Raw genomic sequence first — 27,529 nt, forward strand, 5'->3', positions numbered from 1 at the left:
TTATTTAAAAGTGCACAATGCAAATACATGGGCCTTAAATGCTAACTTAATATTTCTTACATGGGAGACTTGAAGACTGGCATCCTAATGCAGGACGTAAATGCAGAGGCCTTGTGATTCAGGCCACTTAAGGGAAAATGCATGTATGACATGCACATACATTAAACATAGGGTACACGCAGGGGACATATTGGTCATGTAAAATTCCATCTTCCTCATTCCCTCCTTGTCCCCTACTTTACCCTTCAGGACACATCTATATTCATGAGACCGTATAGTTGATCATACAGCATCATTTGTTCATCTTTGATCCTTTGTACACGTGGATGTGGTACACAGGCAGTCGCACCCAGGCCGCAAATGGCCGGGCCACACTGCAGACAGAGACAGCAGCCGAATATCATAAGCAGTATCATTCCTAGGAACGACAACACTTTCCATCCCCAAGCCGATATTACACCCCAGAGCCAACTGGACCAAGTCCATGTGCCTGGGTACAAGGCCGTTCTGAAGAACAACAAGTCTCATGGCAGACTGCTCCTGGGTCACATTCGCCAGAGCAGAGGCAGTCACATTCACTACTGCTTCCAGAGTTCTTGTTAACCTGCGTATCAGTTTACTGTTTTGGACGGGACCTATGAAGAAAAAGAATCCTTTGTTGAAATCTGTATATTGCTCCCAAGCTGTTTCAGTCTGATCTATCTCTGAGGAATCAGTCTCTCTCCTTTGTCTAACATGCTCTAGTCGTGAGTCTCGATGATAATGGGATGGGGCTAGAAAGACGGGTGGCAGCAGGAACGCTATACAACATGTCCCACCCCAGTCTGGGGGCAGATGTACATAGGCTGTCTGACCGCAAATGAAATAGGTATGGCGTGATGTTTTGAATGAAGACTGTCCTTTATCGTTAAACTCTAGTACAGCTTTACACTCGCTGTGTCCCATATGTACTGAGCCTTTCTTTCTAACGCACAAAGCACCTTTTACCGGTAGGACTGATATAAACGGTGGACCTATATTTTGCATGGGCTGAGCGTTCAGCATTACAAAACTAACGGATGCATTTCCTTGCTCGTACTCTTCATTTTCTAGATCGGTTCCCTTCCTTTGGGGAAATCCGTCTTTGTCTGGAAAACATGCTTCATTCATTACTTTATTCAGGTTTCCATATATCCATTCATCTTGGTATACTATGGACTTTCTGTCTAGTGAGGTCATTAAGGCAAACCATGCTCCTCACGAACCATTGTGGGAGAACGGTAAAGGGAAGAAGGGCAGAACTCCCTTCGTCTTTTGATAAGGTGGCAGTTGGCCACATACCCAGCAATCAGTCGCATTGCTGGTCTGATGAGAACGGTGTAACATTCGAATGAAAGTATTGTTACGCAGGGCAAGTCGATATGACAGTTCATGGAGTGGAAGTTCACTGAATGTATGCTCTACGGTGTTGTTAAGGGAAGAGTGCATATGCGAGGCAAGAGGAGGAAAGAAAACATGTAGTATTAAACTAACACAGATTATAACAATGCACAGGAAAAATAGAATAATCAAAGAAACTCAACATCTACTATGTAATAGCTTGCAATATTTTTCTTTCATTTTGCTCTACTTACTATTGTCGTATGCGATCTTATACATGTCAGAAATCTAGTCTAACCGATTCACCACCTAGTGGACTTAAACAATTAAACTTCGTCTGACTTACTAGATCGTAACTTAGACCTATACTCTTGCTGTGGAGTCTTTTCTAGCAAAGGCGGCGCAAGCGGCGCAAAGTCTTTAATGTCTTTATTCTTTTCAAAAGTACCAGATTGTCCAAAGTATCTCTTGCAGTGATGAGCGTGAAGCCATCCCTTTCTTCCCTCTACTTTAATCGCAGTCCTCGTGGTCAGTAACACCAACTTCGGCGTCTTCCAACGTGGCTCAAGGGGGCTTGATCGATCAAAATTCCGGACAAACACGAAATCCCCAGGGACTATGGGGTGTTCCTTGACCTGGGTGTTGTCAGGGAAGGTGGCAGCAACCTGTGAACGACAAGAGAGTAGTGCAGACATCAAGGAAGCCAGGTAATCTGTCAGCATGTTACTGTCAACATTAGTTATTTTCTTGGGCATAGGCGTACCCCACATATTTGGCGGTCTACCGAAAACTACTTCATACGGAGATAGGCCTGTTCTGGAATGAGCTACCATACGCATGTAAAAGAGGGCAACCGGCAAGGCTATCATCCAATCCACGCCTTTTTCTGCACAAATCTTTGCTAGTTTCGTCTTGATTGTCTGATTATGTCTTTCTACAAGGCCTGCTGCTTCAGGGTGTCGTACACAATGGAACTTCCAATTATATCCTAACAGAAGAGACACTTGTTTCATTAATTCAGAGGAAAATGGCTGGCCATTGTCGGAGTAAATGACACGGGGCAATCCGTATCTGGGGAAGAATTCGCGCACCAATTGCCTGGCGGGTGTCACAGCAGTATAATCTGGAACTGGATACGCTTCTGTCCATCTAGATAGTGCACACACAACTACCAAGACATACTTGTAACCTCTACATCTGTCCATTTGGATGTAATCCATCTGGAGGACCTCAAAAGGGTGGTCAGGAGGATGAAATCCGCCTTGTTCCACCGGGATGCCTTTACCTGGATTGAACTGGCAACAGATCATACATGTTCGTACTTTCTGTTTCGCTGCTTCACGCAGGTGCTTGTTAAACCAGATATTCTGTAAGCTGTCTATCATTGCCTTTTCTCCCAAGTGTGCTGGACTATGTGTTGTGTTTATGATTACTTGTACCATGGAATCTGGAAGAAACCATGTGCCTTTTCCCTTAGTCATCCAACCTTGGTCAGTCTGGACCCCTCCTTGTTCAGTCCATTTCTTTATTTCATCTGTAGTGGCATGTGTCTGTATGTCGAGTACATCTTGAGAAGAATCCCTGACTGTCATACTTTTTGTCAGTAATGGTACTTTTGTCCTTGTCGTGTCTGTTGGTGTCTGGGCTGTAAGTTTAGCAGTTCGGTCTGCCAGGTCATTACCCTGGGAAATGGTGTCTGTAACTTTGGTGTGAGCTTTGCATTTCAGGATAGCTATGGCTGTAGGTAAATGTATTGCTTCCAACAGGGCTTGAATAAGCGGGCCGTGCTGAATTTTGGCCCCATGAGAGGTCAAGAAACCTCTCTCCCTCCATAGTACTCCGAAATCATGAACTACGCCAAAAGCATATTGTGAATCTGTATAAATGTTCACTCTTAAGTGCTTAGCTCTTATGCAGGCTTGTGTCAGAGCGATGAGCTCTGCTGCTTGTGCTGACAGTGTGTCTATTCTTTGTGTCTCTATGACTTCAGTAGCAGTGGTCACGGCATATGCTGCTACTAACTCTCCTGCACTTGTTCTCATGCATGATCCGTCTACATAGAGTGTTAGGTCAGGGTCTGGAAGTGCAATATCTGTCAGGTCTTGTCTTGGTTTCGTCACTATATTCATTACTTCCACACAGTCATGTGGTGGTGCATTTACTGTACTTGAGGGCAAAAGTGTAGCAGGGTTCAGAATGTTACATCGTCTGATCTCTATGTGTGGTTGAAATAATGTCAGTTCATATCCTGTCAGTCTCGCTACAGTCAAATGTTGTGTCTGTGTCCTGTTTAAGAGAACCTCCACTGCATGTGGTACCTGTACTGTCAGGGGATGTCCCAGCACTATCGAGTCACTTTGTCTTATGGCTAGGGCTGTTGCTGCAACCGATTTCAGGCACGCAGGCAGAGCCTGGGCCACTGGGTCTAGTGTACTAGAAAAATAAGCACAAGGCTTGTGTTTTCCTGCTTGATCTTGTGTGAGGACAGATAACGCTGTTCCATCCCGTTCAGTTACGAAAAGCATAAAAGGTTTACTGTAACTAGGAGTCGCTAGAACTGGCGCTTGACATAATGCTCTTTTTAATTCCTCAAATGCCAAGGTATGTTCTTGTGTCCAAGGGAGGACAGTCGAAGACGCTGCCTCCTGTGTTGTCAATTGTATGAGTGGTTTGGCTAGATAGGCATACTGGGGAATCCATTGCCTACAGTATGAAGTGAGGCCAATGAAGGCCCGTACTTCCTTTTGTGTCTTGGGCTGTGAAAGGTTAGAAATGAGCTGTATACGTTCTTGTGTTAGCCGTCTACCATCCTTGGACAGCAAGTGTCCAAGGTACACCACTTGCTGTTCACAGAACTGTAACTTTGAAGGGGACACCTTGTGCCCCTTGTCAGCCAGAAAGTGTAAAACTGTCAGTGATGCCTTCTCGCATTCTGGTTCTGATCGTGCTGTAATCAGGATGTCGTCTACGTACTGGAGTAGAGCAGTGTTGGGAGGCATATAAATACTGTCCAGCTGTCTCTTCAATGCTTGACTGTAAATGCTAGGGCTTTCTGTAAAACCTTGTGGAGCTCTTGTAAATACAAAGCTACGCCCTTTTAAACTAAATCCAAAAAGGTATTGGCTATCTGGATGAATGGGAACACTAAAGAAAGCATTCTTCAAGTCTATGACAGTGAAGAACGTGGCCTCAGAATCAATGGCAGTCAGTAATGAAGAAATGTCTGGAACCACTGGATATTGTGGTACTACACATTTATTCAATTCTCGTAGGTCAACAACTAGTCGGTACACTGGTAGTACACTAGGGTCAGATCGCTTAAGGACAGGAATGACCGGTGAGTTACATACATTCGAGTCGGTCTCTACCACTACTCCTCGTGAAATGAGCTCGTCAACTATTTTCAATAAGGCTATTTCGGCATCAGGTGGTAACTTGTATTGTCTAATACGTGGTAATACTACTCCTGCTTTGAGAGTGACATGGTGTGGTGTTATGTCCATGTAACCTACGTCAGTCGGTCCTTGTGCCCACAGGAGCTGTGGCACATTCTGGAGTCTGTGGTCAAAATCAGTCAGCACATAATGTCCCTTAAAATCCCGTAAGAACAGTCGCACTCCTTCTGGAGAACAACAGATAACTGCTCCAAGATCTTTTAATGTCTTCATACCAAGTAAGTTTTCTGGACATGATTTAGTAAGTAGCAAGTCTGTGGTACGTGACAGTGGACCAACCCAGAGGGAGACTGGCTTCGATACTTCATTAACAATAGGCTTTCCTGAAAATCCCAGGGAAACATTCTGTGAGCCCGAGAGAGGTGCCCCTGGAACCTCGTCATGACTGGTGGTAGTTCTGCTCGCCCCTGTGTCAATCAGAAACTTTCGGTCCTGACCTAGTACATGACTATGTACGTACGGACCCTCTTGATCTACAGGAACTTCAATAAGGGGCAAGCCAACTTCCCTCTCAAGGCTGTTTCATGAGAACTGTTGATATTCTGGATAGTCTGACTGTGTGTACTGATACATTTGTGGTGTGGCATGAAGTGGCGGTGGTGGAGGTGGAAAACTCGCTACTGTCTGCTGTGTGTTCTGTTGGGTGCTATTTTGTCTAGGAGTGTATTGTCGTTCTTTTGTCTTGCCTGTAGCTATATTGTGTTTCAGAACTGTACATTCCTTTACATAGTGACCTGGCTGTTTGCAATAATTACAGTTCCCCTTGACATGTGTCATGTTAATCTTGTTCGTATTTGCCGGTACCGTTTAGGCAATCAGCACCTTCATTTTTGTTTCTTTCATGCGTCTCTTTTCCTGATCCTGCTCTTCTCTAATCCTGTTCTGGTGATATTGTAGCATCTGTAACATTTGTGAAGGGCTGTTTGCTTGCCAAGTACTCTCAACCTTCAGTACTCTATTCTTGATCTGGGGTAAGGAATTCTCTACTAATTTGCTCACGAAAAGATGTGGATATGATTCGCTACCTGGCTTAAGGCCACTATTAATAGTAAAGCATTTCTCAAATCTAGAATAGAAATCACTCGTGTCCTCATCTTGTTTCTGTTTACAGGCTGAAATAGCATCCCAATCTTCCTTTTTCGTAATCAATAGTCTCGGTAAAACCTGTATCAGGAGTTCAGGCAGTTCCTTAGCTTTGTCCCCAAGACCAATTCCTGGGAGCCTGCCTTTGTCTTCTGTTTCCAGTGCAGCCCAACTTAACTTTTTCTCGCCTACCTCCCAGTCTTTTTCCTTAAGCTTTTCGTAAATACCTGCAGGCAACAGTACTTTCAGTAGCTTCAGAATGTCAGAGTACGTATAATCTCCTATGCGGAGGATGTCTTTTAATTCTCGGTGAAACCCCCCTGGGTCTTTATCATGGCAGGGCAACATCTTTTTCATCTCTAGAATTTCTAATTTCGTCAAGGGAACATAAACATACCCCCGTTGTAACACATTGTCCGCATTTTTGACGGGATGTACCTCTCGTAGGGGGTTCTGTCTGTCTACGTGTAAGTTATTTCTGTCATGATGTGAGGTTGGAAGCATACATGTAGTCAAAGAATTTATGTATTTATGTCGTTGATCCAGGATGACATTAATTAATTCAGTACCCAGGCCTGTCCATCTGTCTAGAAGCAAGTCGTCCAATAATTTATACAATTGACCGGGATCGGAATATTGACTCTCATACAACGTTATTAAATGTTGAACCATGTAAATACCAGCCAAACGCTGTTCGTTCGGTGGAAGGCTCAAGAAAGTCTGGGCTAATATATCACTGCTGTATATATTAGAATTAGACACCCACTGGGTGGCTGACCGGGCCAACTCCATTTCGTGTGGGGTGGGAGGTCGCTCGCTCCCTATCCGTTGTTTCAGGGCTTTTTCAGTAGCTTGGAACAGATTTTCAAGGGAATATCTTTCTTTTATAGCTGACCCCTGTTTACGGTAGTCGAGGCGCTTGGGCCTGTCAAACCGTCGTGCATTACCTACATAATTCATTTTGTATTCTACCTCTTCCGTTGATGACTCACCCTTCTCGTCAGACCCTGTTCTGTGTATTGCCAATATTTCTTTTTGTATTTTCTTGTACATGCTCTCTGTCTGTCCCTGTTTATCATGTCGACCGGCATCTATGTGGTCACTCCATTCTATCAAACCAGATCTTACATCTCCGTCACCTCCGTCTTGTTCCCTGATCAGGCAATTAATAATAAAACGTAGGATATAATTCTTAACCCCTACCTTTCTGTGTTGCATGGCTTGTACTATACAATCGGGTTCCTCCCCCGTTCTAATGAAACGGTACATTTTATCTAGGTGCTCTTTCATGTCTGGTAAGTTTTCCAAATATGCGACAGCTTGTCTCAGTCTTAGTGAAATCACAAGCATTGGACCCTTTCCTGGTTCTGGATCATATATACAATGTGGAATTGCTACATCTACAGTAGGTAACCCTCCTACTGCCCCTGGCCCTACATCGTCTTTCACGAGTTGCTGGAGCTGATCCGCTGCTGGAGGCGGAGGGAAATCTGTATTTGCGTAATCTGGTATGGGCTCGTCTAGATACGATGAAATGAACGCCTCGGATGCTGTCGGCTTTGTTCTACGTACTCTATATGGCACAGGTGGTGGCGTTCGCGACCTACTGGGTGTTTCTGAGGTGGTCACTCTAGCTAGTTCTTCTGAGAGGACGGGATAAATACCAGTAACAACGGCATTTCTTTCTCTATCAGCCTGTTCTGTTTTGACCCGTTCCCCCTCCTCCCGTAGTTCTTTTTCTTTCGCTTTTTCCCCTGCTTGTTTAGTTCTCTCTGCTTTGTTCAATTCTTTCTCTGTTCTCCTATGTGACTCTTTGCGCCATAACTCAATGGCATCTTTCTGAGAGGGTCTTGATTTCTTTTTCCATAGCGCTTCCTCTACTCTCATAATGCATTCAGAATCCCATGTTCCCGAGACAGGCCATCTATATTTCTCCTCCAAATCCTTCGTGTAATCTACCCATAAATCTAAAAACAAAATGGCGTCTAGCCCGTGCTTATTATACATAAAATGACCAGGTGTGTCTCTGGGCGGGATGTTGACTGACTCTTCTAGTATACCTTTCCTGGTCCCTATCTGACGCAATTTCGAAAACAGCGGCATGTTGAAACCAACACAATGGAAATACAATACACATAGAATAGACTGAAACAATCAACAATCATTCACACTACAACATTAAAACACTAAAACAGATACAGTCTAACCTGATACATGGAATAAAACACATACTTGAAAACAGTTAACTTTATGCACTGGAATACAGTACAACCATACCGGTCCCAAAAATAAGACACGTCTTTACCGTGCCCACGTTTTACCGTGGACCCGTCTTTACCGTGCCCACGTTTTACCGTGGACCCGTCTTTACCGTGCCCACGTTTTACCGTGGACCCGTCTTTACCGTGCCCACGTTTACCGTGGACCCGTCTTTACCGTGCCCACGTTTTACCGTGGACCCGTCTTTACCGTGTCCGTGTGAACGGACACGTCTTTAACTTGATGCGTTCCCCATAGTGGTACTCACCGGGAAGCAGAACTTCAAGGCCTCGGAAACTTGATACTTGATACCACGCATGCGCCTCGGAACAGGTGGGCCTTCGGAACCTCGGACCTTGCTCTCTCACGGGTTGGGCTCTGGTTGGGATGATCCGCGATCCTCACCGCCTCGTGTGGACGCCTGGTCGCAGTCCGTCACCTCCGTGGGCCTGAGGGAGTAAGCAGGAAGTCCCGCTGAGTGTACACTTCGGAGTCCGTCACGGCTGTAGAAGGGGGCAAAGGCTGGACCTACGTCACCGGCGCGTGGGGAAAGGGATATGTTCCTATTCGGGCGCCAGATTAATGTGGTAAACAAAATATTACCCTGTCATTTCTATGAATAAACAAAGTGTCATGCATTAAATGAGAGGCAGAGTCCGTGGTATCCGAGTCAAAGGGCTTTATTCCAATAACTCGAGTTAAGGGAGAATCTGTTCCATCACCTCTAAGGTTCAGGAAGGGTCTTCTAAACATTATTTTCTGATTACATATTTATACGTGCAATCTTGTACGTAGGAGGAGCGCTCGAGGCAGAGCAAGAGAGAAAAGAAGATGAGAGCATGTGGGCGTGCATGAGGGTGTACACTTGATGAGTCATAGGTGAGTCATAGGTGGGTGGATACATGGAGGGGGGTTGCATGGCAGGCTTGGAACTTTGCCCTACTTGTGCGTGCAACTTGATCATGACGTGCAACTGACGTGTGACTGGGGGGAAAGCTGACATTCAGTCTAGTAGAGAGGCCTTTAGTGTCAGGGCGACCAGCACGTCTGGTATTATCTGATATCTTGAGTCCGGGGATGTTTTATCTGAAGCAAAGGTCGCTCATCACTAAGAGCCAGAGAGGGCATATATTTCTTCGTGCATTGCATGGGGAACGTGGGCTTTCTACGGATGCAAGCTCTGTAATTTACTTAAACGGAGACAGAAAGGCTAGGCCCTTTCTCTGCAGACGGGTTCTGTTTACCTTCTTCACTGGGCAGGAATGTGATTCTGTACAACAAGCAGATAACTATTTTGCAAAACACTGTCTTGGCACCTCCGTGCTGGGTCTCTTTCAGCTGAGCCAGAGGTATGCGAGGTCAGGGATACGTAACTGCAGCTCTCAGAGTGTCTGGAGACCTGGAGCCCTAATTCAGAAACAGGCTCAGGCTGAACCACAAAACGGGTTCATCGTGACTTATTTAAAAGTGCACAATGCAAATACATGGGCCTTAAATGCTAACTTAATATTTCTTACATGGGAGACTTGAAGACTGGCATCCTAATGCAGGACGTAAATGCAGAGGCCTTGTGATTCAGGCCACTTAAGGGAAAATGCATGTATGACATGCACATACATTAAACATAGGGTACACGCAGGGGACATATTGGTCATGTAAAATTCCATCTTCCTCACCGCAGGCAGCAGCACCATTAAAATTAATGTGTCGCAGACGCATTTCGTTTCCAGGGCAACAGGCTGCTCCTTTGTGGCAGAGTGCAGAGTCGACATTGCAGCGCTCTCAGAGCTGAGAGCTGCAGGACAGTGTGTGAGTGTTTAGGAACACAACGGGCGGCGCTGCGCACCTCTCTCGGAGGGAGCAGCAGAGAGCCCGGCCGGGCACAGTGACAGGCGCCGCTGGTATGCGTGACAATTTATTTCAGTGCGGTGATGCGGATCACCGCACTGAAATGCGTGAGCGTCACGCCTATTGCGTGACGCTTGGCAGGACTGAGCCTGCTCTCTCATGCCATGATGGCCGCAGGGGGCCGCAAACCGATTGCGGCCCGGGCGGGGCGGCCGCCTGCATCCCGCAAACCTGAGGCTGCAGCAGCTGGCGAAAGTCAGCTGGTCTGACCAGGAGGACGACAAGTGGAGGCAGCAGCAAGCAGAAGACAGGCAGTGCCCTGGCAGTAGTGGCAGTCACTGCTGCACATCGTGGCTGGGCAGCAGCAGGTGGTCAACAGTAGTAAGTAAAGTTTCAGCCCCCACGCAGCGCTGGCTCGAATATTTTCAGTGAGGGGGCGTGGAAGAGATGCCATGAACAGAGAGCTGTCCAATGTGTCTTTGGAACAGAAACTTTGGGGCTTTAGCCCCTCATCTGTTGTTACACAATAAAGGTTCGTTTTTAAAAGGATATTATTACTGCAAGAGCTCAGGCTGTGAATGTTTGTATAGAGGCAGGCATAGCTGTACTGCAAGTAACACAGGCAATTTACTTCTGCATTGTTTCCTCCAAAGTTTGGAGTAAGCCTCCGAAATTCTGGAACTCACAAAAGTTCTGAAAGTGCACTCGGAAAACGGTGACCTTCGCAGATTCAGACTTGGAGGAGTATTCTTGGAAAACATTTACACTTCCCTGTCCCACTGATGCAAAGCCAGGGAACACGCAGTGACTAATCAGCGCGGGTCTCTCATGAACGGAACTGCACTTCCCAACTTCTTTAGTTTTCACCAAAGAGAGCAACTTTAGGACAAGAGGAACGCTCTCTTCTACACCCCAACAGTCGACTGTTTTCACTTCAGGGTCTTGTATTCCAGTTACGACTTTGGGAGATGACTTACTACTGCACTTGTCGGGAGTAAATGTGTAACACCTTCCAAGATGAGAAAGAGCCACATCACCCTGGGACGAGTGTGCTCTGAACACAATCCAGATCTCAATGATCATTAAATGTAATTAATATTGTCTCATTTGATTGATATATACGTACGAATCAGTCAAATCCTGCTGTTCGTTTAATTCTGGTCAGGTGAAGTCCAACTTTCGAACAAAGAGTATATTTAATTTAATTACAGCGTCACTGCTCTGCCCGACTGCCTGTAGCTCACTGCTGTCAGGACGCACTGCCCCACCCCTCCACGCAGCTGACACAGTGAGTGCAGTCCATGAATTAATTTTTAATATTTATTAGTACTAAAGGTCTAAAATATTATTACAGCTTGACTAACCCTGTAACACAGTGACTGAATACATTAATTATAATAAGCAGCTGAGATCCTCACTGGGACCTCTCAGCCTGCTTGGTCAGGTCTTACATGTGGCACAGCCTGGACAAACTATTTGTCAATTGTTATTACCTTTTAATTTCTGGTGGTTTACAGCAGTTTCAAGATCTTCTGAGAGTTTTTCGTTGCTCAAATGGGTGTCATTTCTTATATTGATATGTTTACCTGGTCTCCATTGCTTGATTTTGCTCACGAGAAAGTGTCACTCATAGTCGTTGAAATGTCACTCATAATTACAAAGAAATTAGGAAAATGTCACACATAGCAATCTGAAACCTTGGCAGCTATGCAAAGCGTGTATATTATTTATCATATGGGACGACATCAAGTGGGCTTTCGAACCCTGGAACTCTGTGCACACCCAACCGAGTTGAGCGCGTGGGGTAATATTGACAAATGTTCCTCTGTGGATGAAAAAAAAAAAGAGTTGGCAAATATATTTTCCCTTGCTTTGAGATTTTCGCTTGAGCAGGCATAGAGGTGCCTATTTGCTTTTGTGAAAAATATATTGGTTAAATATTTCTAGGAGTACTAATAAACAAACTAAAAATCGTAGTTTCCTTTGAGTAAATGAAAAGTTGTGCTGTATCTGGAAGCTTGGGGGGATTAATGGATCCCCTGCAGGAATTTTTGTTTAACCTACTGCTCAGAGGAGGAAATCCCAAAGCTGAATTCAAGCTTTACAAATACACTTACTATGTTATTTCTGATAGACTTCTAGCTGCAGATTACTCACCTTTTGATTATTTCCTGTTCATCAGACTGGATCCGGAAACTTGAGCAGTATCTCGGCGCGCCGGTACACGGCACCACGTAGCTCCGCGTTTATGCCATTCCGCTCTAGAAATGATGTGAGGAGCCTATAGAAGCGTCACTTATACGCGCTGACGTCCGTTTCTTTCTGCGCCTCCGAATGCAGAGTTGGAGCTACCGCTCGTCTCTTTGAGACACTTGCAATCTTTGAGACTTACCCCAATCACAAAATTGCTTCTCAGTGTGCACGACACTTGACCCCCTTCCAAAACAACAAGTTGTAAGCCCTGTAGGGACTGTCACATCCCAATCTCTGTGACAGATCCTCATCAAATTTGCATCTGGTGCCTGGGGTCGAGCTACGACTAAGCGCTCTAGTGACTGCGCGGTGATGATCCTGAAGGCCATCTGCTACCGCAAGGCAAAACTACATCAGCACGCACCAGAAGTCTCCGTGACGTGGCCAGTCCAGCACGAAAGTTTGTTTCTGTTCAAGATCCAGAAGTTGACAGATTTGTTACAGGGGCCAGTCATCCTCGCAAACCAAATCTTCAGGTAAGTCAAAGAAAACCACACAAGAAATCTAAGCAGGATTTGGCCCTCTCCCACCACTCATACTCTCCTGAATTTAAACCTGATCTTGTGCCTTGTCCCGCACAACCCATCTTCAGGGGTGGTCCACCACTTTTAAGCAGGTCGAAGAGCCCCACATACCAAGCACCGACTATTCGGATCCCTGCCGACTCCCTCTGGTGCACTTGCAGGCCCCACAGAGCTGAGCGATTCTCCACATGGATTACCGCCAGCGGGATTGCCTTCGGTGCCAGCTGCACCCTCCAAGCCCATAATGGGGCCAATTCTGTCACCACGGTCCATGCTGGTTCCCAGCGCATCAACTCAGTTGCCGAGTCTGTCCTCTCCAACATAGAGTTGGCACTTACATGATGCAGTTTGAGATTGGCCAGCAGCATCATGAGGAGATCTGGTATGATGGCCTGTAGAAGTTTAATGGCCTTGATACCTCCCCTGAGTCTGTACTTCTCTCACCCCCTGGCCTTGCTACTGAGGGGAGTGATTCCTATACTATGTTCATGCGCAGGGCGGCAGAAGGCCTTGACCTCCAGCTCCCCACCTTGGCGGTCAAGACCAATGTACTTATGAAGGTTCTTGAGCCAGGGAAGACATCTAAAAAGCCCCTCCTACCATTTAACTAGGCCCTTACAGATGCCTTGTTGTGGGTGTGGGCAATACCTTGGCCTGGCCAACCCCACATTGTACAACCCCACTGCCCTATCTTGGGGGATCCAGCATTTTTAGCTCCGCACCCCTTACTTGAAAGCTTAGTGGTGCCGGTGCCTGCAAGCAAAATCAACCTCCCCGTCTTTGAGGCTACTTCCCCGATAGGTAGTTGAAACTTGTAGAGCCATTCGGGAAGAGAGTCTTTTCCTCCACTAGCTTGGCGCTAAGGTATGTGCATGCCAGCTGCTTGCTACGGCGCTATTCTCCAACATTTGAGACTCAGTATCTCAAGTCAACCAGGTGTCCCTGAATATCCCGGACTAGTCCTCGGTCAGGCCATACAAAGCAGTCATGACGCAACAAAGTTAACATTTCTTTGTAGCTTGGACACCAATGGTTCAATCGGTCGGCTCATTGGTAGCAGTGTCTGCATTCGCCGCTGCGTTTAGCTGTGGTCCACCGGTTTTGGGCGACGTCCATTCGTACTTCATAGATATGCCGTTTGACAGGAAATGCCTGTTTGGGACAAGGCAGATTTCTTTCTCGAGAGGTTCAAGGAGAGCAGGGCTAGACCACGCTCTCTATCTTATCTCGCAAGCCACACCAGCTCTACCGTTCATTTTGTGGCTTCAGCAGAGCTACCCCATACTGTCAGCCAGTGCAACCCCTGCCTCCCACCCAGCAGTTTGCAGCTGTGGTGCCCACCACTCCTGTGGTTTAGGTCAATGGGCTGCCAATTCCACTACCCACCTCCCTCTGCAGCCCCACCTGCCAAACCCCTTTATGGTGCCCTTAGTGGGCACAGCCACCTGGTGTGTGGTAGGGTCCGGCGATTCTTTCTGGCTCGGGAGGCCATAACATCCAACCGGTGTATACTGCAAATTGTTCAGAAGGGCTATGTCTTACCATTCCTTTCCGCACTGCCACACCTTCCACTATCCCTCCCCCAATCAATGAGATAAGACCATCTTTTCGTTTTACGGCAGAAAGTGTAAGCACTTTTGGCCCAACTCGCGATCAAGAGGGTGCCCGTGTCAGAAGTAGAATGCAGTTTCTATTCTCAAGTTTCCTTCAGCCAATCTTAGACCTGCACCTTATCAATGCTTTCCTCCGGAAAGAAAAGTTAAAAATGCTCACCCTAGCCCAAGTCTTGTCTGCCCTGAACTCTGGAAACTGGATGGTGGCATTAAACCTGCAGGGCGCCCATTTCCATATACCAGTCTGCAGGCCCATCGGCACTATCTGCACTTTGTGGTGGGACTGGAGCATTTTCAGTTTGCAGAGCTCCCCTTTGGTCTCATTAGTGCCCACGGGTGTTCATGTAAGTGATGGTGGTGGTGGCAGCACATGTTTGGAGGTCAGCGGTACCAGGGTTTCCCTACCCTGACAACTGGCTGTTAAAGGTAGGTAGTGGTCAACCATTTCCAGGCTACGGCGAACCTCCTGTAATCTTTGGGGTTCACTACCAACATGCTATAGTCACACCGGACTCCTTCCCAGACTCTCCCCTTCATTGGAGCTATTTTGGACACAGTTTGATTTTGTGCCATTCCCCTGGGAAACCGAGTCCAGGACATTGTCTATGATCCTGATCTTTCATTCTCAGTCCTGTATTTCAGTGAGCTCGACTCTGAGGCTACTTGGACTGATGGGCTCCTGCATCCTGCTGGTCAAACACCCCAGATGGCATATGCAGACTCTGTAGTGGAATCTGAAGTCTCAGTAGGCCCAACATCAAAAGTACCTCCCTGACCACGTTGATATTTTGAAAGAGACTGCAAAAGATCTGCATTGGTGGTTACTGGACCGCAGTTGAGTCAGGGGCAGACCTCTCTCTCTTCCCCATCCAGAGCAGACTGTGGTGACTGATTCATCACGTCTGGTTTGGGGTGGCAATCTGGGAGAGGTGGATATCAGAGGCCCCTGGTCTGCAGCAGAGTCCCTGCTTCATATCAACCTGCTGGAGCTCAGGGCTATCTGCCTGTTTTTGAAAACCTTACTATAGTCTATTAAGGGGAGGTTAACACAGGAGCTCATGGAGAGCATCATAGCCATGTGATACTGCATCAAACAGGGCGGGTCGGGTCTTTGATTGAACCTATGGGTATAGCTGGTTCACCAAGAAATCTTCTTGGTGGTGAACCACCTGGCAGGATCATGAATGCCAAGGTGGATGAGATCAGCTGTCGGTACCTTGTGTATCACGAGTGGCAGTTACACCCAGAGGTGGCACAAGATTACATCTGTGAATAGGGAGAACCTTGGATCAATCGGTTTGCCACCGCCAAGAACTGCAATGTTTGCAATTCTGTGTGCTGAAGTTTCCAAGTCGTCTCTCGGTTGGAGATGTATTCTGCCTCGAGTGGAACTCAGAATCCTCTATGCTTATCTGCCGATACCACTTCTGCCCTGAGTTCTTAAAAAGACCAGGGCCGACTGGGGCCAAGTGAACCTAATAACCCCGGATAGGGGTTCAGAGAGTATGGTATCCAGAACTCCTGGCGCTGAGCATCTGTCCTCCGATCAGGATGCCCATCCGGGAGGATCTCCTGTCACAGCAGCAGGGCAGGGTTCTGCACTCTGGCCTTCTCTGTTTCCACCAGTAACAGTTTAACACCTTCAAACTTCCTCCGGAGGTGACTGATATAATCTTGGCAGCCAGGCGTCCTTCAGCAAACACTGTGAATGCCGTTTGTTGGGACATATTTGTGGCGTGGTGTGGTACTCTGCAGAAAGATCACAACCAGGCAAAGCTCTATGACATTTTGTTGTTTTGGCCCTAGCCGGCAAGGGCTTGCTCTGGGCAGGTTAAAGGGGACTTTTCGGCTCGTTCGATCTTTTTGCAGCTGCTAGATCAGCCCTCTTTGTTTAAATATCCAGTTGTTCTGCTCTTTTTGAAATTCTTACAACATGTGTTTCCTCCCTTCCTTTTGTGATTCCACAACTGGACTGTAAGATGATACTGACATTTCTGATGTGCACTTCATTTAAGCCCCTAACCACTGTTTCTTGCGGCTCCTCACCTGCAAGATAGTGTTCCTCATTTCCATATCATTGGCATGGTGGTTGAGTGAGCTTCAGGCAATTTGTGTCAATCCACCATACACCACCTTCTTCCAAGACAAACTGGTTTTGGAGACACAACTTATTTCTTGCCAAAATTGTGACGCTGCTCTGTCAGTCAGAACATCACCTTGCTGGCGTTCCAGGCTCCGCGTCACCTCTCCTAAGAAGGAGGAGATAATCCAGTGCTTGGACCATAGGAGAGCACTGAGCTTTTACCTAGATGGTACCAAAGAACATCGAGTAGATGATAAGCTCTTTGAGATGGTTCCCACTATATCTTGTTCTACATTAAGATCTGCTATATAGCGGCTAAAAAGCAGCTTCTGGAAAGTATGCATGCTCATTCTACTGCGGCAAAGGGTGATACCACTGCATTCGCACGCGGAGTCCCTGTCCTGGGCATTTTTAAGGTGACTGAGTGGACGTCACTCCATATATTCACAAAGTACCATAATTTGAACAGCCAGGTTCGTAAAGTACGTACTTGGTCCTATAGGACTTTCTGGTTTGAGTCAATCCACAGACTCCCCTCCATATAGGTACTGCTTTAGTATTTATTGAGAAGGTGAGAAATCTGCAGTTAGAATCCTATATCCGAAGAACAAGTTACTTATATTTGTTTATGCTCTTTCTGGTAGGGACTCTAGCCGCAGATTCCTCACCAACTCTCCTATCCTCCGCATTCTGTGGTTGGCCTCTATCCATTATTAAGATACCAAGTGTAGAAATCAGCAGACTGGTCACACAAGTTTGCTTTTGGGGCTCCAAATCGGGGAGCGTGAGCAGTCTCAAAAGCAACTGACCTAAGCACGTGTGAGTGGCGCCTTTAAAGGCTCTACATGTAATTTCTGGAGCAGAATGATGTCATTGCATAGCCACACAGCACCACCTACAGGCCTGCAGCTTACTGCAAAAAAGATTCTGGATCCATTCGGATACCTAGGCAATATTCAAAAGGTGAGGAGTTGGAGGCTGGATCAAATTTCTACCAGAAAGAGCTTTACCTGAAGGTAAGTAACTTGTTAGTTAATGTCAAAGCAGTCAGAAATCTACTCCATTTGTGGGATGAAGCCAAAAAAGAAAATGTGATCCTTTTGAGAAATGTGTACAGATGGTGTTTTTTCAACAGTGCTGTTGTAATTAAAGATTCCATTACTTATGATTGCTCGTGCAGCCAAATGACACAAAGGTGATGGATCGGCTTTGCTTTTTTAGTCCTGATTAAAATATGTTTTAAAAGCCTGCTCCAGTGGAAAAAAGCAAAACTAAAAAAACTCTGACATGCATCTACAAAATAAAGAATTTAAAGTGGGATGAATTAATGTATTTTTAAGATACAATGTGAGCTCTTCAGAAGAGGAAGAGTGATACACCAGACAGCCAGTGGCATGAGGTGAGAGGGAAATACTCCAGTGGAACGAAGAAAAATATAGAGAAAATGAAACAATACATCCTTCATAGTGTCATTTTCATCAATAGTCCAGAATAGATAGTTCTGCTCATATGTGAGTTATTTATACACTTTCTAACATCTGTATTTTTTGTAAAAAAAAAAAATGATTGTGTAACCTATGTGCAGACTATATTAACAAAAGAAAAAACTTCAAATCGAAAAAACTTCAAATCGAAAAAACATCACTAATGCGCAACTTGACTATGTTTTACTTAGAAAAAAGTAAAGAAAACAAGGAAATGCTGACTGGTAGGCAGGCAGCAGCTCGTGAGAGCTGGAATTCGGCACTGCACCTTTAATAAAGCCAGCCAGTCATATATTAAATCATGCATTGGGCTATGACGTTTTCACATTTTCTGGTTGAAAATATAGTTGTCTATTTTATTTTTTCAATAAACACTCAATACTATTCAGAAGCAGGAGTCTTGTGACATCTTTTCCTGACTGAAAATCGGTTTATTCTGCTGTTTTGAAGCTTTCGTAACTGGTATGATATTGCTTTTTTTTAGGGTATCAATTATTTGTGGAAGAATGTAGTGGAAGTCCTCAGTGGCATTTGTATAGTCTGCCTTCCATACTTGCAACTGATGTGGAGTAGGAAATTGGTCAAAACCTGTCCTTGAGAATTCCTAAGAACTGAGAGGGCTTTGCTCTGCTTGATAGGCATGAAGGCAAAGGAAGATTGGAGGAGGTTAGATGAAATCTCCAACAGTAAGCCACCCTGTCTCATCTAAAGCCCAGGACTAAATCCATATGCAGGTGTCATGAAGAAAAGCATCCCCGTCCCGACTGATAACATTCGTGGACTGTCATTGTAAAGAGGTTCATAAGCAACCTTCTCACTGTCGAATGTTTGGATGAGTGCAAGATCATATATAGGACGTTGAAGAACTCTCATTACATTTGGCCTGTTCTAGGGACTGTAAATTCCAGCTTTGATTTACTATTAACTCTGGTAGAGTAACTCCAGGCATAGGTGAAAATGCACCAGGAGGAAGACTGCACTTAACCATTCATACACCATCATTACTGATAGTGTGCCCATCAGGGGTATCTATTGTGGACAACATTGTGCATTCCATTATGTTTTAGTTCTGAATACAGTCATGCTTTGAGCTGACAGAGCGGGACAAGATAGCCGCTGACAGGTCATAGGGAGCAGTCGCTCCTCTCTTTGCTCCTGTGGAATGGTGGAAAGTGTATGGAAATGCCTTTGAACGCTGCTGACCGCTGCTGCTATAGATTGTGGAGGAAGGAGGAATATGCTGTATCCACTTAAGCTGATATAACGCTTTCCCCTTTGGATAGTGAAGAGCACACCGAGACTGCCAGAAGTGCTCTGCTGGATCAATACGCTGAAAGTAGGCATCTCACGTCCAAGACACATAGAGAAGCAGAACATGGCCCCTCGACCTCCGAAACCCCAGAAGGAATTACAAAATGAGAAGGAAACGGACAAGGCTGTCTCTAGTGACCCGGGCACGGCCACAATGAGTGCTAACCTGAGATCAACGACCCAGATGCGGAGGAACAAAAAGCAAGATAATGCGGCAGCTGCTGAGAACTCCGCAATGCCAAAAGAAAAAGAAAGCCGCGATAACGAAAAAAGGTGCTAAGCGCCAGAACAGTGAAGTCTCCAGTAAGGAGGGAAACCTGCGGCAACCTACCCTCCGTGAGTCTTTTGCGATTCAAGTACCAGGTCCGGTGCTCTCCCCCTCGCGAACAGTCCCGGTGGCGAGTAGGAACACGGTCGAGCTAGGAGAGTTGGGAGAGCCGAGCCCAGGTCTGCCTGATGACGGGACGGGGACGGGAGCCGCAGTCAGTGAGAGCGGCGTGCGGATGCCAGAGGAAGCGCCCCGATTGACGTCTCTCCCTGCAGCTTCACCGGGACACGCTCTGATGTCACAGGTCGAGCAGAACAAACAGATTCTGGAGCTGGGAAGCCAACCAGTTTTGGCATCTGAACGGGAGAACTCGGTGACTGGCGCTGATGCGGATGCTGGCGGAATACAGCCGCAACAAGCAGACATTGTGGACATTGCTGACACTGTTGATCTCCGCGGTAAGGAGGGCACCGCTGGGGGAGGATTATTGACTTTGGTTGGGCACGATGCTGAGAGCGGGCAAGCCATTGGTAAAAAAAAAGTGCTGACAGCGGTGGGTAATAACATGCTCCCCCTTGTAACATTAATGGCCGTGCATGTATCATCCAAGGCACAACATATCCTCGCAACATCTGAGAGCATGACAGATCCCTCCAGGCTTTCTAAGGGGGGTTCAGAGGTCACCGCGCTTTTATCCCTGGGTACAGAGCAGGTAACGCGACCCAAGGTTATCATCCCTGAAGTGCATAGTCGTGACCTTGAGCCAAAAAAGCACAATGATTGCGAAGTCTCTAGGCAACGGACACGAGGTGTACTTCTGAATCCCACGAGGTGTACTTCTGAATCCTGGCTCCCCCAGCGACGAGTGTTTTTTCTCTGTGAACGACAAGGAGGAGGATGAGGAAAAGGCCGCTTCTGGCTCTATAACAGAAAGTGATCTTGGCAGCTCAGAAGTTGAGTGGGACTCAGACTCAGTAGTATCATCACTGGAAAGTGAGCTAACGCATAAGGCATGCACCAAACGGAGAGCCAAGAATTTGAAAAGCTTGAAGAGTAGATCTCATAACAGGGCAAAGTTTAATGTGAGTCCTTCACACCCGGAAGTATCTAAAAAACTGGATTGGGACTACTCTGCCACTTCCCAGCTCTATCAAGAGGGGGTATTATTGCATCCCAGACCCAGATTGATACCCCAGGACAGGCGACCACCATTGATATGCTATACGCTACTCTGAAACAAATGCAGGGGGAGGCCAGAAGTGAATCCCGGAGGGCGAAGCAGGCCAATCAAAAAATACAGGGTTCACTACGGAAAGTGAATAAACTTTACGTAGATATGGCAGCTAGGGTCACTGAGGTGGAAGCAAGAACTGAGAGACTGGAAGAGGATGTTGGGAAGTGGAACGAGTTTAAAAACGAACAGGAAAAGATGGCGTCTGATGTGCATTGGAAACTTGAGGATTATGAGAATCGACAGCGGAGAAACAATGTCAGACTACTGGGGGTGGCGGAAGGGAAAGAAGGGCGGGATGTGCGGGCATTTGTTGTTAGTTTACTTAAGGGGGCCTTCCCAGAGTTGTCTGCCTGGAATTGGGAGAATGAGATACAAAGAGCTCATAGGTTCCCTATGGTGTAAAGAAAAGGGCCAGCAACTGATAAACCAAGGACAATTCTGATATATGTGGGAAACTTTCTAAGGCAGGAAATTATGGACAAGGCCAAACCTGAGTCCAGGCGGTCCTATAATGGTACGACGTTCTTGGCCCGCCCGGATTTCTGTTATGCGACAGTGGAAAGAAGGTGGCGCATGAGGCAAATGATAACCCCTTTTCAAAATATAGGCTGTGAGGCCTATCTAATGTTTCCATGCCGCCTCAAAGTCATAGATAGCGGGCAGACTAAGATCTTTTTTTCTGAAATTAAAGCTCCGGCATATCTGGACGAGATGAAAAGAAGGAAAGGAGGCTCAAAGTCTATGACGGTGGCCCTGAGGCACTCGAAGTAACGAGGCTTAATATTGGGAAAAGGATATGGCTAAAGATCGGATAAGTATAGCAGCAGCAGCACCTAGCGTGTATAGTGCGGAGGCACGCGTGGGCTTTAACAGGAGCAGGGGCAGGAGCGGCGGGTGGCACTTGGGGCTACAGCTGTCACGCATAGGTCAGGACTGACATATTTGCACGTAAGGGGGAGGCTAGAGGGGGGCCGGGGGTGGGGTACAGGGCACGTTTTTTTGAGGTTGGGTTACTACATGCAGGGAAGCACTGGGAACGCTGGGGTGTTTGACTGGGTGAAGGCATCGCAACAAGGGAGGAATGACAAAATACTGTTTGTTACTGACCTGAGCTTGATGGAACATTTACTTGATGTGCATTAATGAGTATACGTATAATCACGGTGAATATTTGTGGCCTAAATGACCGCACCAAAAGGCAGCGGGTTGCAACATGGTTAAGATCTCTAAATGTGGACTTGGTGTGCCTTCAGGAAACCCATATAGAGGGAGAACAAGGTTATCTATTAGAACAGCTGGGATTTTGCGTAGTAGCATATTCTAAGCAAGGGGCTAAAAACAGGAGTGGCAATACTATCGAAATGCAGAGATGTTATAATAGGGAGAAAGCTCGAAGATCGATGTGGGAGATGGTTCCTCATAGAATATAAAGCCAATGAGGAGTGGGTTACTTTAGGCTGCATATATGGTTCGACGGAAGATGATCCGAATATTCTTGATTTTATGGATCTGGAGGTAGCCACCTGGTCCCCAACTGTTATCCTGGCTGGGGATTTTAATATTAATGGGGCAGGAGGACTGGGAATGGCCTTCGGCGGGGGGTACCAGGGTAGGAAAAAGAGAGTCTGGCGGTCATTATGTAATCTCACATGGAACAATGCTCTAGTGGATGTATGGGGGGGTCCTAAAGCCTGGTGAACAGGTATTTACCTATTACTCAGCTCCTCACAAAGTCTGTGTCAGACTAGATTATTTTTTTGTTTCAAACTCTTTACAATCAAAAGTTAAAATTGAGAAACTTCCTCGGATAATCTCCAACAATAATCCTTTGATTTTAACAGTAAATGTTGGTGCAACTACGGGGCCGGGTCGGGTTTGGACATTCGAGAGAGGGTTGCTTAAAGATGATGCTTATATTACGCATATGACTGACTGGATTAGGAGCTTTTTGGATATTAACAGAGGTAGTACGGCAACTGGGAACATGTGTGACTCCTTTAAGGCGGCCGTGCGAGGGGAGACAATAAGTTTCAGCGTAGCAAGTTGAAGGAGGGAAAGACAAAGGGAGGCAGAGCTCGTCCAAGCGGTGGCAGAGGCAGAGGAGGAACTAACTCAAGTGTGGTGAGGGGGGCCCCTCTAGATCAGGTATTGATTAGAATTGCGAAAGCAAAGATGGAGGCGGAGGAGAGTATAGCTAACAAGGCCGCTAAAACATACCTAGCGAATAGAGAAAGGTGTTATGAATTCAGTGAAACTGTTGGCCTCACCCTTGCTACTCGTATGAGTCAGAATGTATCCACGGGGCAAGTAAGGGAGATTCAGGATGATGCTGGAACAACAGTTGCAGATCCAGAGGGGATACGAGAAGTCTGACCAAATCCCATTGGAATTTTTTTTAACTTTCTGGAATGTAATTAGGCAGGATTTGATCGCTACAATGCAGCAAGCGCAGACAGGAGCATCAATCCCAAACAGTTGGGCAGGGGCTGACATTGTAATAATCTTAAAAAAGGACAAATCACCCAACCAACCCGGATCATACAGACCAATAACCCTAATGAATGCAGATACAAAGGTGTATTCCAAGATACTTGCACTTAGAATAGCGAAGGTAATTGATACCCTGGTCAGTATTAATCAGCATGGGTTCATACCAGGGAGAGGTACCACTCATCATACCCGAAAAGTCATCACTCTCTTTGATTCCGCAGAGGTTGCAGGAGACCCGTTCACAGTGATGTTATTAGATGCTGAAAAAGCTTTCGATCGGGTCTCCTGGGACTTTCTGTGGTTTATCTTGAGGAGGGCGGGATTTGGGGGGGCCTGGTGAAATCTCTACAGGTACTATACGCAGAACCTTCTGCTAGTATAAGAGTAAATGCAGGGTACACGCTGCCATTCCAGATAAAGAGGGGTACACGACAGGGATGCCCCTGATCCCCGCTTTTGTTCGCCCTCTACATGAACCCATATATACGGCGTATAGATTTAAATGATAACATCTGCCCAGTAGAGACTTATAGGGGCCAATGTAAAATTCTGGCCTACGCTGACGACGTGGCAATTGTCACCCCCAAACCCACAGAAGCTATAGGCCTGGTTGAGGCAGAGGCGCAATTTTTTGGAGAGGTGTCTGGTTATGCCCTGAATACTGAAAAAACACAGATTATTAAAAACAGCAAGGTGTACTGCTCAGATCACCGGGTGGTGCAAAGTGGAGTATATTTAGGGGTAACAATAATGTCAGATTTAGATAACCTTGTGGAGGCAAATATATCACCGATAATAAATAAAGCCAAGAAGGACTTAGACAGGCTACACAACATACATTTCCCAATAGTAGGTCGAACAAATTTTTTTTTTCCTCCAATATATATTTATTGCAGATATTCTTTTACAGATATACATCGGTCAACAACTTTACAATCCTCGTTGGTAGCGACGAGTCTATGGTATTCTAGTTACACAGCCATTTAGCCCACAACCCGGAGGTCGGGCGGCAAGTATCAAACCCGTATTGTGTGTGTGTTCTGTGCAGTACTAGCCATGACCGGCTATTGGAAAAAAACAAAAAACAAAAAAAAACGGCTTGCATCTGCTTTTCTTTTACAACCTATACCCCAACCAACCAAACTACACTGCCCCTGAGGTCTAATAGCAAACCATCGATCTCGGGATTTATAGAAGCTATGTAAAGTTTGAAAGTCCTCCCCTCCCCTCCCCTCACCCCCCCCCACACCCCCCCCCCCGCCATCGGTGCATTGTTGGTAGGACAGACAGTATGAAGCAGGAGTCTCGCAGTCAGCAATTGGGGAATCATGCAGTATACCTGTCGTGCTACGGGGATATAATCAGATCATTGCCTTCGACGTCTAAGTCACATTGTGTGTCGTGGTCGCGTAAGGCCTGCACCAATGCCTCCCATGCGTGCGCAGATTCCAGTGCCCTTTCATTCTGCTGTCGCCGCGCTAGCTGGTATCTCAAGGTACTGTTGGGCCCATTCGTGCCTTCCAGTATCACGTAATTTCCAGTTTCGCTAGGAGTAGTCCCATATCTATGAATTTGCTGGTAATTTTCGTTTTAGGGGTATGCAGAAACCAATGAAGGATCCCCACCGCCATGTCGTACTGCAGTGATCGTTCTGTCACCTCATTAAGAGTATCCCCTACCATTCTCCAGTAAGAGGTCAGACCAGGGCAAGTCCATAGCATGTGGCCTTGTTCCGCACCACTTGCCTGACATTTAGGGCAATTCATAAAAAGGGGGTGGTAATGGACAGAGTATCTGAATTAAGCAGAACACTCCTACCCAGTCAAAAGATCAGGGCTTGATCCATCACCGTTTTTTAGCTCACTGCACCATCCCAGTTCAGAACCTGGCTACATGCAAATTAGTCTGACCCTGGCCCAGTGCATCATGGGAACAGGGCAGACCAAACTACCAAGCCAATTCTTTACTGGAAAGGAAACAAGCTTCCGGGGACCGGTTTCTGGCATTGCAGCCGTCTTCGGCCCGGCTTGCTTGAATCCTGATGGTGCAATGAGCAAGGGACTCACATCTGAGTATACCCTACCACACTTATGGTGGCCAAAACGATTCATAAAAAGGGGGTGGTAATGGACAGAGTATCTGAATTAAGCAGAACACTCCTACCCAGTCAAAAGATCGGGGCTTGATCCATCACCGTTTTTTAGCTCACTGCACCATCCCAGTTCAGAACCTGGCTACACGCAAATTAGTCTGACCCTGGCCCAGTGCATCATGGGAACAGGGCAGACCAAACTACCAAGCCAATTCTTTACTGGAAAGGAAACAAGCTTCCGGGGACCGGTTTCTGACATTGCAGCCGTCTTCGGCCCGGCTTGCTTGAATCCTGATGGTGCAATGAGCAAGGGACTCACATCTGAGTATACCCTACCACACTTATGGTGGCCAAAACGATTCATAAAAAGGGGGTGGTAATGGACAGAGTATCTTTTTTTTTTTTTTTGAGATCAACACTGCTTTATTGCGTACGATGATAATGAATACACAGCTTTTCGCGCCTACAACCCAGAGGCCGGCAGCGTATTACAGTAAATAGAACACAGCCTTGTAACCGGCATCCCTGAGGCCCGGCGGCGTGATACATTTGTAAGCGAGGGAGATAACATGTGAGATGTTGCGTGGCGTTTGAAGGATGAGCAGCAGCAGAACAGCGTTTCCAAAGGTAACGTGTAGTGTCATAACAGTATAGAAAACTCCCCAACAGTGAGAAAACTAAGAGGCAATTCAGTCTTTCTTGGACAATAGAAGGTACCAAAGTGGTATGGCATCCCTGAAAGGCAGAGCCGCGCACGTCTCAATACCATTAATACAATACTTGCAACAGTCAACCATCCAGGCCGTCGATGGCGACGGATGCAGGGGCGTGAAATGCGGTGTGATGTAATATAATAGAAGTGTGAGGATGTGCCAGCCGTGATGTAGGGGATCCCGGTCTAACATGGGGGGGGGGGGGTGGGCAATCGCCACCGGGAGGAAGGCTCCCAGTGTCGGATACTGTGTAGTGGTCAGAAGGCAAGTCGAGTCATCCCGGCCCGGGGACGACAGATCCCTTCCAGCATCGTCTACAATGAGCTGTGAATGCAGGATCTGGATTGATGGGCCGTGTCGGGGCCATAAGACCCATCATCAAATAGGAACAGGGCAGTCGTCAGGCGCGCCTATATCATCTGACCGTGTTAGAAGATAGCACACCAGGGGACCCCATATATCTTTGGGCCAACTGGATAGAGGCAAGAGTTTGGCGAACGTAGTATATTGGTCCTGACAATGAGTCAAGTCCGCTAGCCAGTCCTTAAATTTAGGCGCCCTTCCTCGGCCCCACTGACAAGCCACGAGTCGCTTGGCCAACAGAAGTGCAGTGTCAACAAATTTCCGGCATGTGCTAGGGATCTGCGGAGTATATCCGAGAAGTGTCACCAAGGGGTCCATGGGCACAGTGGTTTTTGTCATGTCCTTGAGGGCACTCGTCACTTGCTGCCAGTAAAGCGCCACCTGAGGGCATTTCCACGCCAGATGCAAAACATCCGCATGATCGGCACGGCAGCGTATGCAACGGTCATCCTCCGCCAGGCCAAATCTATGTTTTTTTTACTGGCGTATAGTACAGCTGCTGTAGAAATTTATAGTGTAGAATTTTCAATCTGCTGCTGGCAGATATGCGGGAGGTGAGCGCGTAGCAGTACAGCCACTGTTCGTCCGTGATGTCAGTGGCCAGTTCAGCGGCCCAACGCGACCGAGCACCAGATTCCGGCATCGGAGCCGCACCCCTAAGCTGGCGGTGAAGGCAAGAGACCAAATGAGTCCCATCCTGGGAGCATAATAGGAAATGAAGCGGAGCGAGAACTTCAGGTTCGTTAGGGAAGTCAGGTAGGATGTCTCTCATCCCCGCGCGTAAGCGCATGTAATAAAAGAGCTCTAGAGGGGTGTGGGCATGTGCCTCGAAGAATAGGTCCGCCGTCTTAAACTGCCCGTTAGCAAACCAGTCACCCCAGCAGGAGACATGTAGCTTTGCACAGAGGTTACGGAATCCCTGTTCCCATAATAGGGTGAGATTAGGATGATAGGTGAGCGGCAGCTTCGGTGAATAGGGTAGGCGGCAGGACAAGCTCTTAGCTATCCGGCGCCATGTATCCATTGTGCACGAGACCGAAGTATTCGGCGTAGTGATGGATGATTCCGGACAGTGAAGCAATCCGCTTAGTGGAAGA

At 46.8% G+C, this 27,529-nt stretch overlaps 1 protein-coding gene across 2 annotated transcripts in view; it reads left to right on the forward strand.

Moving 5' to 3' along the window:
- Positions 1–27,529, forward strand: part of EXO1 (exonuclease 1) — a 233,640-nt gene that overhangs the window by 64,208 nt on the left and 141,903 nt on the right. The window lies entirely within an intron of this gene.

Source organism: Lissotriton helveticus, chromosome 6 (genome assembly GCF_964261635.1).
Source record: "Lissotriton helveticus chromosome 6, aLisHel1.1, whole genome shotgun sequence".
NCBI classification, from domain to species: domain Eukaryota; kingdom Metazoa; phylum Chordata; class Amphibia; order Caudata; family Salamandridae; genus Lissotriton; species Lissotriton helveticus.